Source organism: Jaculus jaculus, chromosome 2 (genome assembly GCF_020740685.1).
Source record: "Jaculus jaculus isolate mJacJac1 chromosome 2, mJacJac1.mat.Y.cur, whole genome shotgun sequence".
In the NCBI taxonomy this organism is placed as follows: domain Eukaryota; kingdom Metazoa; phylum Chordata; class Mammalia; order Rodentia; family Dipodidae; genus Jaculus; species Jaculus jaculus.
This window is the reverse complement of record NC_059103.1, coordinates 90,281,879-90,296,238: the sequence shown is the minus strand read 5'-3', so window position 1 is coordinate 90,296,238 and position 14,360 is coordinate 90,281,879. Positions and strand designations below refer to the sequence as shown.

Genomic DNA, 14,360 nt, shown 5'->3' with positions numbered 1-14,360 from the left:
ACCCTAAAGGACTTGTGCAGTGGTCACATGCAGCTGTTTATGTGGCCTTCTGGCCCTCAAGCTTGTGCCGCAAACATAACTAGCCACTGAGCTATAGTTGTGGCTACAACTATTGAAATGGTGTCAATGACAGATGTGATTTCATGACATTTGGGTGGGAAAAGTCACCTTGTATTGCAGCCTTCTTATAACCAATCAGGATGAACTTCCTACTAAAAGCATTCAGTAAACAAATAATGTTTCCAAAATGTTATATGCATGTGAAATATAATAGTAAAGAAACTTTATTAAGATCTGTACTTTTAAAATCTAATCAAGGTAGGGCAATTTATTTTATTTTCAACTATAAGTAACATGCCAAATAAACATTGGTTTAAAAAATTCTCATGAATTGCTGAAGGAGCTACCATATTTATAAGTAGCATGAAAACTGGCACAAAACCATTCATTTGCTTATTTTTCTTATATGATGGGTACATTTGTTATCATCTTCCAAGGATGGCCTGTGCTAATCTTACTTAGTTGAATTTCCATTGTCATTATCTAGACCTGTGTTAGTTTTGCTTATACCTCATCACCTATACACATGCCCCACCTTCATTTCTGTTAAAATATAAAATAGCCAAGTTTCATGTTTAAAATTTTAAATGAGCCCGGGGAGATGGCTTAGTGGCTAAAGGCACTTGTTTGCAAATCCTGATAGTCTGGGTTTAATTTCCCAGTACCTATGTAAAGCCAGATGCACAGAGTGGCATAGGCACCTGGAATTCATTTGCTGTGGCAAGGGGATTGTGGCATGTCAATTCCTTCTCTGTCTCTCTACTTGCAAATAAATAAAGTAATTAAAAATCTTTTAAATGCATAGCTCAGAGATTTCTGGTTAATGACCACTACACACAGATACAGATGTCTTGCTTTCAAACTCTTTTATTTTTATTTACATCAGCTTAAGAGAGAGAGAGAGAGAGAGAGAGAGAGAGAGAGAGAGAGAGAGAGAGAGAGAGAGGGAGAGAATAGGTGTGCCAGGGCCTCTAGCCACTACAAATGTGCATCTGACTTACATGGGTCCTGGGGAATTGAACCTGGATCCTTTAGCTTTGCAGACAAGCACCTTAACCACTAAACCACCTATCCAGCCCTCAATATATTTTTAACAGTGATTAATCCAAATGATTGTGTGTATTATCTTCTAATGAACAAATTTTTGCATTAATTTCTTTAATATTTTTATAGCTATGTAGTCTATTACCAAGGAGAAGGCATTTTGAGGATTATGAAATACAATTTATCTAATTCTTGCAATTTTTTTCCCAGTTTTCTTGAGACAGGATTTTAATGTAGCCTAGGCTTGCCTTGAATTTGCTATATAGCTGAAGATGACCATGAACTCCTGATTCTTATGCCTCTACCTTCCAAAATGTGTCATTACGAGAGCTTAGTTCTTATAATTTTTGGCAGAATCTAGAATATAATTTTTTTTGGTATTTCTTCTATTTGGTCCTATGTTTAAATGTTTGTTTCCATGGCAACTTAGAAAATGTACTACTTTTCCATTGCTAAGTATCAAATAGCATGAACTTCTATGTATAATTCCATATCAGTGTTTGCTAATTTGACATAGAGTATGTCAGTCTATGAACTGTCATCTGACTGGCAGAAAAGGAAGAAAACAATCTGGAAGTAAATGTGTTGCTAGCACCAGCTCCAATGCTAGTTAGCACTGTGCTGGTAGACAATGACCAGCATACTGGGGACTCCCGTATTTTCCTGCAAAGCCTAAGGACCAAGGTTTGACTCCCCAGAACCCATATAAGCCATATACACAAGGTGGCGCATATGCCTGGAGTTTATCTGCAGTGGCTGGATGCCCTAGTACACCCCTTCTCCCCTTCTCTTTATCTCTCTCTCCCTGCATCTTTCCTCTCTGCCCCCATCTCTACCTGTCTCTCTTTCTCTGTCTTTCTCTCTGTCTCTGAAATAAATAAATAGTAAAAATAGTTTTAATAAAAGAAGTACGAGTGAATGACTCTCAAGTTTTTTTTTTTAATTTAATTAGTGCAGGTAATGAAATCACAGGACTAAGCTGGAGGGAAAGCTTAGCAGTTAAAGGCACTTGCTTGCCAAGAAAGCCCGGTAGATCTGGTGCAATTCCTCAGTATCCCATGTAAAGCTAGATGCATCTGGAGTTTGTTTGCAGTGGCAGGAGGCCCTGGATGACCATTCTCATTCTTTCTCTCATAAATGAATAAATATATAAATATATAAATATTTTTGTTACTCCTTTCTAAAATATATTTGCAAGGAGAGAGAGAGAAAAATAATGGGCACACCAGGGTCTTTTGACATTGCAAACTCCAGACTCATTGCCAAATAAATAAATATTTTAAAATATTGATTTTAAATATACCAAAGGGCCAAGTGCTCAAATTTGAACAGTAAAATGAACTAAATATCACCATTAGGAAATCTCTGCAGTAAGGTTGTAAAATAAATCTTCTCAAACCATCAGTCACTTTTGTTATTCAGTTAAACGTTAGGTATTGGAATGAGGAGGAAAGAGGAATTTGGAAGTGATAAACCAAAACACTCCAATTCTTGGAACTTGGTTGAAACTACAAAGAAATGATCTCTGGAAATCACCACAGATTTTAAAATAATGATTCTTTCAGTTGGGAAGTACCATAGTCACACCTCTGTTTTAATGATTTAACTCAATTCTCTCAGTCTTGATGCTAAAGAGGAAAGGTTGATATGCAAAAAATTAATTTTCAATTGAGTTAAAAAGTGATTTAATAGCAGCATTTTAAAATGAAGGGGTGTTTAGAGCTTTGAATGATTTCCAAGATTTGAGTTCTGTATTCATGAATAAGGTTTCTGGCAATTACTTGGTTAAAACAAACAAACAAACAAACAAACAAACAAACAAACAAACAAACAAACAGTGTTTTGAAAGCTGACATCATTATAATGGTTCTACACTGAAAACAACCCAAAAAACCTGAATAAGAAAATTGTTATATTATAAAGCATGTAAAAATCAAGTATACAGACAAAGGTAGCGTATTTGTGCAGGTTTGTGTGTGAGTGGGTGTGCACATTCCATAGAGCGCATGTGGCAACCAGAGGATGAACGAGGGTGTCTGTCCTCACCTTCCACCTTGTTTAAGACAACATTTGTCATTGTTCACGATTGCTTTTGTCAGGTTAGTTTGTTTACAAGCTCTGAAGTGTTTCCCTGTCTCTGTTGCACTTCTTCCTGTAGGTGTGCTGGGATGACAGGTGCTTGCCACAGAATGCAGCTGTACGTGGGTTCTGAACTCAGGTACTCACAGTTGCACAGCCAACACTGTGTCCACTGACCTCGCCCCCTACTCCCCAAAGGCTGTTTACAAAAACCTTTAATAGCATGTAAACTGCTACTATTTATTAATTTAAGAATTCAGTGATTTAAGGATATAATTCAGTTATTAGAGTGATTGCTTAGAATGAACCAAGTCCTGGGTTCCATATTTCTTACTTTTTAAAAATATTTTTATTTATTTATTTATTTGACAGAGAAAGAGGGAGAGAGAGAGAATGGGCATTTCAGGGCCTCCTGCCCTGGAATGCAAACGAACTCCAGATGCATGCTCCCCCTTGTGCATCTGGCCAGTGTGGGTCCTGGGGAATTGAACCTGGGTACTTTGGCTTTGTATGCAAATGCCTTAACTACTAAACCATCCCTCCAGCCCCTGGGTCCCGTATTTGGCATTGCATAATCAAGGAATATGCCTGTAATACCAGCTCTTAGCAGGTAGAGGCAGGCAGATCAGAAGTTCAAGGTTATCCTTGGCTACATAGTGAGTTACAGGCTGGCTTGGGCTACATGTGCCCCATCTCAAAAAAAAAAAAAAAAAAAGATAACAGCAAATAACCTTCCACCCATAGTCATGCAAGCAACCCTAATTTAACTCAATGGGTTAAAAAAATGCATGAATGTAAGATGGAATTTAATAGGGAGAAGGGTGTTAGTGCAAAGGAGATAAGAGAAAGTAATTTGGAGGTAATAATATAAAAATACATTAAATGCATGTATGAAAATGTCAAAAATGAAAAAAATTAAAATTAAAAAACTCAGGATGCATCAAAATATATTCAACATGTTCTTACCTATATTAGCCACATGCATAGCAAAAGTACATTCCTGAGATTACATTTCAAAAATTACAATAATTTACAAAGGTGAAAATAATCTTTGTCAAGGGTGCATGACAAAAACTAGGTTTTACAAAATGTGTGGAGAATAAAAGAACAAAAAAACACAAAACTAAATTTGCCTGATCTTTTGTGATTTCCAGAGCTGGTTAGTATTTGTGCCTGCCTAATACTTGGATGGGATAATGCAGACATACCTGTAACCCAGAAACTGGGATCAAATGATTCCATTCATCATTCAAGAATAGTAATCAGTATTTTAGAGGAAAAACATCTATTTATTTTTCATCCATCCATCCATTGGCACAAAGTAAACATTCACAGTTCAAGAAGGAAAAAGGGAGCATAACAGGGAATGATCAGACCAAAGATAAACTAAAACCTAGCAGGGGAAAGCTCCAAATCTGGCAATTCGAGACTAATGAAGGGGTCACCTGGACTCCAAATGACCTGGTTGGCTTCCCTCCACCTGTGTCTCTCCTGGGGCAGCTCCTCTCTGCATGTGTATCTTTCCTCAGCAGATATCCTCTGGTTCTGGCATCTCCAACATCTGGGTCTCCACTGGAACTTATGGTTCATCTTCATAGCTTCACACAATGGCTTTTCAGTCCCTTGCAGGGACTCTGACCATGCCACATGTTACTTCACCTCATCAGGCATGTTACTAAAAAACGCCTGCTTCAATTTTGTAACTTGAATGCTTCCAAAACCATGAGAATGTGGATGACGTTGCCAAGTTCTGGGATGAAGCCTAGTCCCCTTGGCCCATAGCTGTAAATCTAGGTCTCTGTATGCCTTCTAGGCTGACCTTGGTTGGCATAAAGTGAATTTGGAATTTCTTGGGTTGAAGCCTGGCCCTCTTGGACCACTGCTGTATAGGTCTCTGTCTGCCTTCTATGATGATGTTGCCTGTCTGGATTTGGAATGTCACAGGAAGGAGCCTCTGAAGGGTAGTGTTTTGCTCTTAGTACACAATAGGAAATTGTCGCAATGTAGTACAGGAAGTTTTTCTTCCATGGTGCTGATCTTCTTTAGCAATTATGTCTGCCTTCTTAGCACCACTCTGAATGTTATCCTGTCTTGCGATTTCCTTTGTCAAACAAATTAGCCCATTACATTTAAGCTTGGTGCATTCACATTCTCAGGACACAGGTAGAATGCAGCCAGTTTATTGTAAGTAAGCATATAACATGATTTGCCGGTAGCCCAGTTCCTGATAGAGTCCTTGTTCTCCTCTGAAACTTCATGAGCCAGGCCTCCCCTGTCTATTTCTCTCAGAATTGTCTTCTGAACTCCTACAACGGCTCTTTAATCTCTGTTAACAATATTCAGTGGTTTTGCTAGTTCAAAACTCTTCCATATTCCTCTTGAAAACCAGTTCCAAATGCATATAAACCATACCATCAGGGTTAACTACAGCCTTGGCCCCATTTCTCAATACTTTTTATTTTTTTCGTATTTGTTTGTTTCTCAGTACTGGGACAAAATACTTGTCAAAAATCAGTTTAAGGGAGTTCCAAGTTACAGTCCATCATGGTGAGAAAGGCATGGTGGCAGGATCTTGAAGCAGAGCTGATCACATTCAGCCCACATTGAAGAAGTAGAGTGATGAATGCCAGTGGTAGGAAAGAGCTATCCTTTTTATACAGTATAGGACTCCAGGCTGCCACAGTTATAGTGGGCCTGTCCACCTCAATTAACCCTCATAGGCAGTCTCAGAGGCTAATCTAATATAAATAATCCCTTAGAGGGGATTTGAGGTCCTATCAAGTTGACAGTCAGTATAAGCCATCACACTACTTAATATAGATTCAATTTAACTGTGAGTTATGTTTTGAAAGAAAAATTTCACTTGATTGAAAGAAAATAATAACTTATCTGGTAGGTAGGTCCCTGATAATATGAAACTTGGTATTATCCCTTCAAGGTCAGTACTTTTAAATATGCCAAGATAATTTATAATTGATACAATCAAAACTGTAAATGGTACTATAGACATTTTTGGGCTACTTGAGTGAAGTAAACTTGAATAACTTTAGGAAATTATTCAGAAGTTAGCTGCTACAAAATATAATGAGTAGTTTAATTAAAATTACAGAGCATATTAAAGGGGAAAGTGTGGGGGGGAGGGAGGGTATTACCATGGGATATTTTTTATAATCATGGAAAATGCTCAGAAAAATTGTGAAAAAAAAACAAGTAATAGTAATACCAAAAAAAAAAAAAAAAAATTGCAGAGCATGAAATGACTTTCATTCCTGAACTTCTCTTGTAATAAGCCCACTCTTCCACAGTTAAATGGCACTGTGGTCAGCTAAGGAAGAATATGTATCATGATCACGAAAAGAAAAGATATTGATATTTTATTTTAAATAGAATGGCTATAAGAAAATCCAGTGCTCGCTTCGGCAGCACATATACTAAAATTGGAACGATACAGAGAAGATTAGCATGGCCCCTGCGCAAGGATGACACGCAAATTCGTGAAGTGTTCCATATTTAAAAAAAAAAAAAAAAGAAAATCCAGTTATATGTATGTATTTTGGACCCCTGCCTCACAGAAATGTTGGAAGTAACATGTCTTAATCTTTTCTTTTTAGTCCAGAGTGTTTACCCTTTGGCTCTGGGTCAAAATCATTTTTAAGAGTTCAGAGATTGGCATTGGTTTCTGGAGAACCCCATTCAGTAGGTTTCCAGTGCCATCAGAGAGATGGCGTTCAAACAAGACAAAGCAAAACAAAACAGAGGACTTCTTTAGGCATTTTGATGTGCAGCCCAAATTCAGAATGATTGTGATATATTTTTCCAGCCATTAAGGATACAAAGAAATAAAGTCATAGATACATCCTTAAATTAGTGACTCTATAAAAGAGTAATTCAGAGTATACACTTTAAAATTGAAAAAATATTTTTCTAATGCAAAACACTCTTCTGCCTTGATTGTCTTCTCAAAGTTGACAGGTTTTTATTGTGTTCTATTTTGGAGGGAGGGCCAAACTCTAGTCCTGACTGACCAGGAAACTCACTTTATATCCCAGATTGGCCTTCAATTCATGTGACTAACCTGCCTCAGCCTCTCAAGTGCTGAGATTACAGGTGCAAACCGCCATGGCCAGATATTTGTTTCTATGTCACTTGTCTAAATTTGAGTCCTGCCAAGAATATGTGGACAAAGAAAAGGCTGGTTGATTCCATTATGTCATGATAGATTGAAATGGATAGAAGCTATTACTGGATGTCTGTTCACTGGAGTGCTGGGCCTTGTCTCTCAGACCTCCAGGAATTATTTGATTTTCTTTCCAGGTCATATTTGATCTATTTAATGGAGATGTTAACTTATAGACCAGGGATGATAGTAGAAGCTCATTTTTCCATAGAAATGCTAATAGGTTTGTTTTTTTTTTTGTCTATTAACTTCTATCTTATAGGAAAGATAAGCTATGTGATGGTTAGATTAGATTGGAGATCAAGTAAAAGACACACCTCTTGGCTAGGACTGTGGGGGTTTTCAGGAAGGACCGCTGGAGGGGAAAAGACCTTCCATCAAAGTGAGTGCCTTTTCTGTTGGCGGCCCGTACATGAAGCAGCGGTGAGAGAACACAGGGCGTTTGCTGGGCTGTTTGTGCTCACTCACTGCAGCGTGCAGCTAGCCTGTGTTGGGTCGCTTTTGAGGACATCCGAACCCAGCTTCCTCAACCTTCAAGCATGGGCTGGCTGAAGACCAGTGGCTCTCCAGTAATCCTCCATGCCCTCAGTGCCAGCTTGGGAGTGCTGAGGCATCCAGCTTCTCTCCAGGTGCTCCTTATGAGACTCCTAACTAATACAGAGTATCAACCTGCTTCACAGGTTTTAGCAAAATCATTTCAGCCCTTAGCATGGATGGTGGTCTATATGTAAATCTGTTCTTCACATTGCCCTTTGAAGCAGGATTATTATTATTATTTTTCTTATTTGGTGAGGGAGCCCAAGGCCTCATGTATTGCTTGGCAAGTGTTTTACCACTGAGCTCCATCCCTAGCCTCCCTTTGATCTAGTGTTCACATCTTAATGATCTTCTAAGTCTATTAACTACATAATATCTTCCATTCAACTGACATTGACAGGATAGTTAAGATTTTACCAGGGAGGATGGTGGGAGAGGGATGTGGCCTATATATATGGAGGTTGTCAAAAGTTTAGAGAAATTTTACCATCTGGAAAATGATGTTTTAATTTATAAACCCATGACTTTGATTTGCTTTGGGAGTGGATCTTCTATGCCATATAATTACTGTATCTGTTGCCTTCCCAATTAGAGACTACTTTCACTCACATCACTACAAGCCACTGGGCCTAGGCCTGATGTATACACCTCCTTAGCTAATGACAGGATTGTGTCTCAATAAAGTGGGGAAAATATCCCAAATTGATATGTTAGTTACTATGCTCATTACTGTGACAAAATGCCTGACAGAAACAACTGAAGGAAGCAAAGGCTTATTTTGGCTCCTGGTTTCAGAGCCAGGTGGGGAAGACATGACAGATTTCATAGGTACTGGGCCATGTGGTTGACTCCTCACTTTGGGGCAGACCAGGAGGAAAGGAGAGCTGGGCCACAGTTGGATGTGGCTGTAGCCGTTAAAGCTCCACCCCCAGTAAACGTACTTCTGCCAGCCAGACCAAACTTCCTAAAGGCCTCACAGCTTTCCAGATGATGCCATGACACGAGGCTGAAGGCTCGGAACATAAGCCTGTGGGATGTTTTGGATTCAAACCATAAATGTTGGAAATGCATTTCTTATACCTGAATTTTCAATCATAGCTTAGCTAGCACCTATTGAGCAATGTCATCCAACACAAAAGCTTATTGTATAAGTGATTTGCTGGCTGGGTATGGTGGTGCACGCCTTTAATCACAGCACTCAGGAAGCAGACATAGGAGGATTGAAATGAGTTCAAGGCCATATATAGTGACTATATAGTGAATTCTAGGTGAGCCTGAGCTAGAGTGAAACCCTACCTCCCAAAACCAAAATAAAGAAATTAAATTAAATAAATAAAAGGAAAGTGATTCACTGAATACTCTTCTGATGGTAAGAAAGTGATTTGCTATATCAGCACACTCTCACACCACTGTAGAGTTGAAAATCTCCTTTATGACTGTTTGGATAGCATCCTTGCCTATAGTACTCTTTTGGAAGTTGAGTCCTCTGTTACCAGTGAATAAGGATATCAGAGGTTGGTTTTTTTTGTTATTGTTTCTTTATTTTATTTTTTCCACTGAATGGAAAAGCATAAGAAAATGGTAAATCATCTACCATTTCATTTTCCAAGAGAAATCTATTTTTATAGACTTGTTGACACAAGTCTTTTTCAGTTGTTAATAGCATAATCTTCATTCCGACAGCTTGTGCTAAACCCCACTGAGTTCTCTCCAGAATCATTCCTTGCGACAAGGGCAACAGGTGCAACATGTCAAGTTAAATGCAATTTGTATTTTTCTCTCTGACTTACTGTATGGAGTTGGGACATAGTTCTTGAGATGATTCAAAGGTAGTCTCTCTTATTTGCCAGGTCAATAAACTTTCTCCTACCAGATAACCGGAGCAAGGCAAGGTTGTGTCTAGATCCTCTCCACACTTACTGAAAAAGATGCCTGTTGGGCCTTTATCCTGTAAAGTTTATAAGCACCTTCTGAATTTTCTTTTTGTTTTAAAATAATACTTATTTATATATTTTCAAGCAGAGGGGGAAACAGAGAAAAGAAGCAGACAGAGAGAATGGGTGAGCCAGGGCCTCCAGCCACAAACTCCAGATGCATGCACCAACTTGTACATTTGGTACCACATGGGAACTGAACCTGAGTTGTTAGGCTTTGCAGGCAAGTGCCTCAACCACTGAGCAATCTCTCAAGCTTGCATCTTCTGATTTTTCTAGTAGTCCACTAAGCTCATTTTGTTTAAAAAAAAAAATTAAAAAGTACTTAAACCGGGCGTGGTGGTGCATGCCTTTAATCCCAGCACTCAGGAGGCAGAGGTAGGAGGATCATGGTGAGTTTGAGGCCACCCTGAGTGTACATAGTTAATTCCAGGTCAGTCTGGACCAGAGTGAGACCCTACCTCAATAAATCAAGAAAGCAAAAAAAAAAAAAAAAAACAAAAAAAACCAAAAAAAGAGAACTTGACATGGGAAGATATTGACAAACATAAACTGTTTACAAAAAAAGAAAAAGAGTTGAATCACTGGTGTTAACTTGTTTATTGTGTTTCAAAATTCTGATTATAATTGCATTTATTTTATTTTACTTATTTGATAGAGAGAGAAAGAGAGGGAGAATGGGGATGCCAAGGCCTTCAGTCACTACAAACTCCAGATACATGCCCTACCTTGTGTATCTGGGGAATCTAACCTGGGTCCAAGTGCCTTAACCACTAAGCCACCTCTAAAGCCCCTATAATTGCATTTTCAAATGTGCAAATATAGAGGAAAGAATACTAATTTGTACTTTCCATTAAAATGGATGTTTCTGTATATATTTAATTTTTTAATTTATTGTGAGGAAAAAGGGAGAACAAGAGAGAGAGACAGAGAGAAAGCGAGCACAGCAGAGAATTGGTATGGGTGCACCAGGATGTTTTACAGCTGCAAATGAACTCTAGATATATGCATCACTTTTGTGCCTCTGGCTTTACATGGGGACTAAGGAATTGAACCCCAGGATGATAAACATTAACAGGCTTTGCAAGCAAGCCTTTTAACTGCTGAGCCATCTTCTCAGCCCTTATTGATGTATTTTAAAATTTATTTTGTGACAATAGGGATTGAACATAGGGTCTTGTGTATTGTTCCTTTTTAAACTAAATTTTACAGTAAGAATAATTATTTTAGAGGGTGAATTTTGTTTTTAGGCCAGCTTTTTGTTTGCTTGGTGTTTTAAAAAAATATTTTATTTATTTGATACAGAATAAGAGGCAGAGAGAGAGAGAGGGAGGGAGAGAGAGAAAGAGAGAGAATAGGTATACCAGGGCCTTCAGCCACTGTAAATGAACTCCAGATGCATGTGCCTCCTTGTGCATCTGGCTTACGTGGGTCCTGGAGAATCAAACCTGGATCCTTTGACTTTGCAGGCAAATGCCTTAACCTCTAAGCCATCTCTCAGCCCTTGATTGCTTGCTTTTTGAGGCAGGGTTTCATGTGACCAGTATGCTCTTGAACTCACTGTATAGCTGAAGCTCACGGCAAACTCCTGATCCTCCTGCCTCTATCTTCCACATGCTGGGGTTATAAGCATGGCTCACCAAGCCAGGCTAAAGTAATGTTAATTGCCAGAATTCCTTTCCTTTCCTAACTTGATGCAATTAGGAAAGACTTTAAATGGAAAAATAATGTTCTTATTTCATTAGCCCTTGTGATTAAAGACAAAAAGACATTGTGAGACATTTCCATTGTTGTCCATAAATATATATATTTTTTTCTCAAGATTTACCTGGAACTTTTTTTACAAACAGTTATATTTTTATTTATTTGAGAGAGAGATATACAGAAATAGGGAGAGAGAGAGAGAATGGACATGCTAGGGCCTCCAGCCACTGAAAACCAACTCCAGATGTGTGTGCCCCCTTGTGTATCTGGCTTAAGTAGGTCCTGGGGAGTTGAACCTGGGTCGTTTGGATTTGCAGGCAAGCACCTTAACCACTAAGCCATCTCTACAGTCCTGGAACTTTTTGTTTTTAATTAGCTTTGTACTTAGTGAATACAGTCAGTTTGGTACCATTATTAGGCTCGTCCATTACCTACCCCCTCCCCTGACCCCTCCTTGCTGAGGTATATGGGTCATGCATTCTGGAGTCAGCCCACAGTTATGGGTAGGATAAATGTCTGCATATCATGCCCTGGAACTTTTTGATGATAGTAATTATTATGAGCTGTATAGTAGTCTCCCTGGAGTTAAGATGTCTAAGTACTAATTCCTACTATCTCAGAATGTGATCATACTTGGAGATAGGACCTTTAAAATGTTCATTAAATGAAGATGAGGTCATTATAATGGGTCCTAATACAATATGATTTATATCTTTATAAGAAACAGATGTGGTGCTCAGACACTCAGAAGACAGGGACATTGTACATGAATATAGAAAAGGCCACATAGAAGACCACCTTCTATAATCCAAGGAGAGAAGAAACCAGCTCTCCCAATGCTATGATCTTGGACATCGAACCTCCATAATAGTGAGAAAGTAAAAATTCTGTTGTTTAAACCATATATTCTTAAGGTGTTTGTTTGTTTCATTGCGTAGTAGAAAAGGACAATGGAGGGGCTGGAGAGATGGCTTAGCGGTTAAGCGCTTGCCTGTGAAGCCTAAGGACCCGGGTTTGAGGCTCGATTCCCCAGGACCCACGTTAGCTAGATGCACAAGGGGGTGTACGTGTCTGGAATTCCTCTGCAGTGGTTGGAGGCCCTGGTGCACCCATTCTCTCTCTCTCTATCTACCTCTTTCTGTCTGTTGTTCTCAAATAAATTAAAAAAAACAAAAAACAGAAATGAATTAAAAAAAGAAAAGAAAAGGACAATGGAAGTTTGTAAGGGGTTGACTTTTACTTACTATTCAAATTTGTTTTGCTCCCTTCTTCAAAGCACACTGGTCTGATGAAGTCCAGTTTTACACTATAGTAACCTGTGGTGAGTTTAAGAGTGATTCGCTTCGTGTTTACTGCTTAAGACCCCGGTGGATTCCTACAAAGTTTCAGAGCGATGAAAAGACATTGCCTCTGGAAGTGGAGACATAAAAGCTGAGGGGCCGAGAAGCCTGCAAGTTAGCTTGCTGTGACAAATGTTCACCCTACTCTGGGGACTCACTTTGCGATTGTGTTCACGTGCAGCCGCCTCATTCATCTTGCTTTTTGGCTTCAGTCATGACCAACAGTGGCACAAGCCAGCTGGCCGTGTTATTGTTCCCTATGAAATCCATTTCTTGACCTCAGAATGACTGGTCTCCAGGTGAAGCAAGGCAAATGAGGCGCGGGTTACCATGCACAATTTTTCTTGCCCCAGGAGTTAGACTCCCCACCTTGTTGTTTTCAAGGTAGCAATCTGCCTTGTGTCTCAGCTTCCATCTGTCCTCACCTCCCATCACTGGGATTACAGGCACATGCCACCACACTTAGTATTTTACTTGGGTTTTGGGATCTAAGCTCGTCTCTGTGCTTGTGCAGAAGTGCTTTGACCGTTGAGCCATTTCCCTTACCTGTATAATCATTTCTTAAATATTTTTATATATTTGTGTGACAGAGAGAGTGAGCACACACCAGGGCTTCTTGGCACTGCAGACAAACTCCAGACACATGTGCCACTTTGTGTATCTGGCTCTGGTCCTGGGGAATTGAACCTAGGCTGTCAGACCCTGCAATCAAGCACCTTTAACCACTGAGCAATCTCTCCAGCCCCTAATTTTTTAAGGAGGCAAATTGAAAGTCTGTAGTAGATATTAATGAGACCAGGAGACTATCTGGAAAACATGTACAAAAAAACAAAGGACAGAGATGCTGAAGAGCTTCAGTCTGGAAAAGGGAATCTGTGTGAAAGGATTGGGGGCGGGGGGTTGAATTGCTAGTTGTTTTACATCTTTCGAGAGTTTGAATCAGAATAGTTCTGGAGAGCAGATCTGTGACCAATCTATGGGTGATAAAAGGGAGGGTTCTGGTGTAGAATTTGGAGAAGTTTCTCCAGACTGAATGTACGTATTCATTAAAGTAAGATGATTTCTGTGGCAGGAGTCTCAGTTGGAGCCAGTGGCTAGACATGGAGAGGTCCTGGAGTGCTTCCGTCCTGAGTGGAGTGAGATGTCATGACCTTGAGGAACCATCCAGTTCTCTTTAATTTTATTCATTCTCCCTGTTGCTCATTCCATTCTCTCCACAACATTCTTTCTCTCCACATACTTGTCTTCTTCCTTACTCTCCTAACTTCACTGCTTGGGTTTTCAGTTAGCTTCCTTGTTTTCTTCAACATTTTAGTCATGTCATTGATAGTAATGAGATCTCAGTCCCATTTCCTTTCTGTCTCTTCCCTTTCCTTGGTATTTATTGTATTTGCTTCTTCACATTTTGTTAAATACATAGTTCCAGAATAGAAGAGTTATGTACAATTAACATAACAAATAATTATTGAGCACTTTCTGTGTACC

At 39.2% G+C, this 14,360-nt stretch overlaps 1 protein-coding gene and 1 non-coding gene across 5 annotated transcripts in view; both read left to right on the top strand.

Moving 5' to 3' along the window:
• Ank2 (ankyrin 2) overlaps positions 1 to 14,360 on the top strand; it is a 710,882-nt gene that overhangs the window by 217,413 nt on the left and 479,109 nt on the right. The window lies entirely within an intron of this gene.
• On the top strand, positions 6,591 to 6,697 carry LOC123458937. Its single transcript, XR_006635871.1, has one exon. It is a non-coding gene; the product is annotated as a U6 spliceosomal RNA (small nuclear RNA).